The following is a 3,872-nucleotide window of genomic DNA, read 5'->3' as shown; positions in this document are numbered from 1 at the left end:
GGAAGGAGAAAATAAATAATCAAGCAAAGTCAAAGTAGGAGGAGAAAACTATTAGTGAAGAGTAAAACTATGAATTTCACAAAACTTGCATAAGAATATATATTTCATATATACCCTTTACATATGATACCCACCAAGTAGGCATAATACATGATGCCTACATAGTGGGGTACTCATATTTGTCTGAACCAATATATTATTATATAGGGGTATGGTAGAGATATTATATAATATTCCAGTCATTTGAAAATAGAAATGCATTTGAAATGAGAATGAGAGAGATGTCATGAAAAGAAGATGCCCTATTAGACAGCAGCAAGAAATCAGTGTGAAGAATCCAGTTTAAGGGTCTCAGTCATCAATTGTACCAAGTCACTCATTTCATTTGTATGACTTTTCCCTTCCCTGGAATCCCCATCTGACTTATCAGTTGAATTTGTCGAAGGACTTAACTCATCCTCAGACAGGTAATGAATCAGTTTCCTTTCCTGGGTGATGCTGTAGTCAAAAGAGAACTGTTGGGCAGGGATGGGTTGGCTTTCCTGCTGCAGTTTCCTGGCCCTGGTGCATTCAGAAATGTTCTCTCTGAAGAGCCTTCACCTGAGAGGACCATATCTTCCTGGGACTGCTTTAATTGCCTCCTTTCTCAGGCTGATAATAGTCAATCCTTTTTTTTTTTTTTTTTTTTTTTTTCTGGGTGCTCATGTGTTAGAAAACCACTGTGACATGGCAAGCACCCTCATTGGCACACCCTATTACATGAGCCCTGAATTGTTCTCAAATAGACCCTACAACTATAAGTCTGATGTTTGGGCTTTGGGATGCTGTGTACCCTGAAGCATGTTTTCAATGCAAAAGACATGAATTCTTTAGTTCATCAGATTATTGAACGAAAGCTGCCACCAATGCCAAGAGCTTATGGCCCAGAGCTGGCAGAACTGATCAGAACAATGCTGAGCAAAGACCTGAAGAAAGACCCTCTGTGAGGAGCATCCTGAGGCAGCATTATATAAAACACCAAATCTCTGTGTTTTTGGAGGCCATGAAGGCAAAAACCTCCAAAAATAACATTAAAAATGGTGACTCTAAATCCAAGCCTGTTGCTTCCATGGTTTCCGGAAAGGCAGAATCAAATCGTGAAGTAATCCATCACCAACCACATTCTACTGAGGATTCCAAGACATATGTAATGAGTGAAGATAAAGGTTTGTCCCAAAAGAAACCAGTGGTCATTGATCCCTTGAAACCACCTGCTAGTCTGAAAGACCACACTGGCAAACTGGACTTGAGCAATACTACGGTGTCACTAGCCACAATCAGTAGGGTAAATATTGACATCTTGCCTGAAGAAAGAAGAGACTCCATGAATAAGGGTCTAGTTCAGAAGAATCAACCAAGACACTTAGATTCCTCTAGTGAGCATAAAGGTAAATGCAGTATTTCTCAAGTGAAGAAGAGTCTTGAGGATAATGCTAAGTCTAGTGCTTATCCTGAAAGCCCAATTCCCACATTGTCCTCTGATAGTGGCAGTGGGGAAGGGAATGAACCAGTGAAGCTGTTGCAGCCTCTAAACAAAGACTCAAAGCCAAGGACCAGGATCAACTTGATAATGAATGTATTATGGAGAAACAGGACACAATCCACCCAGGTTTACAGCCACAAAACTCTGGATCTGAACTTCCCTGTCTCAACAGCAATGGCAGAAGAAAAGAAAACAGGCTGAGCACAGTGGGGGAAAGAGCTAGTTCCAATAGGCACCTCTTCAACTTTTGCCTTCTCATCCCACTGTTGGAAATGTGGCTATCATATCAACACAACAAAATGCTGAAAATCAAAGTAGAATGGTCACTGGGTCTGTGAGCAGTTCAAGGAGCAGTGAGATGTTATCAAAGGTTTGTGGGAATCCCCAGGAATACACACACACTGTTCTCCCTTTTCTAAGGACTTTCAGATCATCCATGTCTGATGTTCACCTGTCAGTGAAATCATCTAGTGAAGCAGGCACAGAGAGAGACATCAGGTATCTGAAGGAGATGTCAACTTTCCTGTGTATGTCTGGGAATGCTCAGATGGCAAGTGGTAAGATGAAAATGTCCTGAAGTCATCCTCTTGTGTACAGAGGGGTTTGAAGAGGCAAACTGTTAATAGTATCTCTATATTGCAAACCTTACTTGACATCCCTAGAGAAAACGTGCTATAGAGGCTCCAGAGCATGGAAAGAAAAAAAGCTATTAATCTCTATTCACAGGGATCACAGAAATAGAACCTCCAAGTTTTGTGGGATACCATGAAATGGGGAATTGAGTAACTGATAACACATTCCAAGTTAGGGAACTTTTCATGGTTTTGAAAGCCTGTGAATTCCTTGTTGTCTATGGGACACCCGTACCTACATATATAGAGTCTTTGGCATCTGGAGGATGTTGCCCACTATAAGCAAGGTAGCAGAGGGAGCTGTCCCTTATTGTAACTTCAGGGGTCAGATGTGCTACAGATTCTCAATATATAGTTCTTTAAAGAGAAAACAGGTGCATAATCTTTATGTTTTCAGCATCTGTTTAGAAAGGTGTGCTCAGTGCTCCCTAATGAAGATAATTGGTATTTCCAGACAGAAAAGAATACATGACCTGGGAACATGAGCTAAGTAAAGGCTTCCAGCATCCTCATGCCAATCCTCACAGGCTCAGGAAGAGACTGGGCCAGCCAGGCCTGCTGCACATTGTTGTGGGCCCAACACTTTCCCCTCCTCTTTCTTTTCTCATTCTCACGTTTCTTAAACTATCTTCCAAAAACCTGATCTTCATTTTCCTGAAACCATAGCACATTCAACTTTCATCACTGTACCTAGATTCATCCACTCTCCTCCTTACTGCCTTCCCTAATTGTGAGGTACCCAAAACATCAAGAGTCTCACTAGGCTTTTTGTTTGTCTTTTAGCTAGGATCTCACTCTGTTGCCCAGGTTGGCCTCAAACTCATAGGCTCAGGCCGCCCTCATATCTCAGCCTATCCAGTTAACTGGGTTGATAGGCATTAGTCTTTCCAAAGCCATTGTCTTATCATGTTTTTATTCTCCTTGGGATAACTTTTTCAATTGTCCACTAAATAATTCTAACTCCTCACCTTGCCTTTGTAGTCCTAATAACTAGCCCCACTGACTTAGCCATCATCACTTCTCTTCACTACCTTACTCAAATCCTCCCCTGGAATCAGAATGACCCTTTCCTGACTCCAGAAAAGACAGAAATGTCTTCCAGCATCCTCTTTCTCTCTGCTTTCCAGTTGCCATAAGGTGAACAGCATTCTTCCACCACACCCTCCCACCTTGATATTCTGCCTCACTTTGGACCCAGAGCAATGGAGTTGGGGCATGAGTCACCATGGTCTGAACCCCTGAAACCATGAGTTAAAATAAACTTTTTTCTGCTAAGTTGTCCTTCTTAGGTATTTGGGTCACAGCAACAAAAGTTGAACAACACGGTCACTGAGGATGCATAGAAAGGTTTAGAGACAAATAGTAGAGCTGAAGGGTAAACATCTTGAACCAGTATATCTGCTCTTTCGATAACTTGACAAGCTCAGATAAAAGGATCTTAGTGTTGCAAAGATTGAAATGGACCACTGACATAAGGCTGTCTTCCAGGACTCTTGGCACATCATGTAGTTTCTTCTCAAATGTCTTGTGAAGCAAGTTATTTACAACAAGTCATCATTTGCCAGCTCTCAAGGCCAGGAAACTTCCTTGTATATGGCCAACCCTTGATGTCCTGAACTCTTCCTTCACATGTTTTATTTGTATATACACATGATGCCACAAAACAAATTTGTTCTCCTCTCCCACAGTTCCTTTAAATATTTGAAACTGGATCCAAA

At 41.5% G+C, this 3,872-nt stretch overlaps 1 pseudogene across 1 annotated transcript; it reads left to right on the top strand.

The window, feature by feature from the left end:
• Window positions 1-296: 296 nt before the first annotated feature.
• Window positions 297-2,264, top strand: LOC306644127 (serine/threonine-protein kinase Nek4-like; annotated as a pseudogene). Its single transcript has one exon. The product of its transcript is annotated as a serine/threonine-protein kinase Nek4-like (transcript).
• Window positions 2,265-3,872: the final 1,608 nt, after the last annotated feature.

Source organism: Sciurus vulgaris (assembly GCF_902686455.1).
Source record: "Sciurus vulgaris genome assembly, chromosome: 1".
NCBI lineage: Eukaryota > Metazoa > Chordata > Mammalia > Rodentia > Sciuridae > Sciurus > Sciurus vulgaris.
The sequence above is the reverse complement of the archived record's forward strand: the minus strand, read 5'-3'. Positions and strand labels throughout refer to the sequence as shown.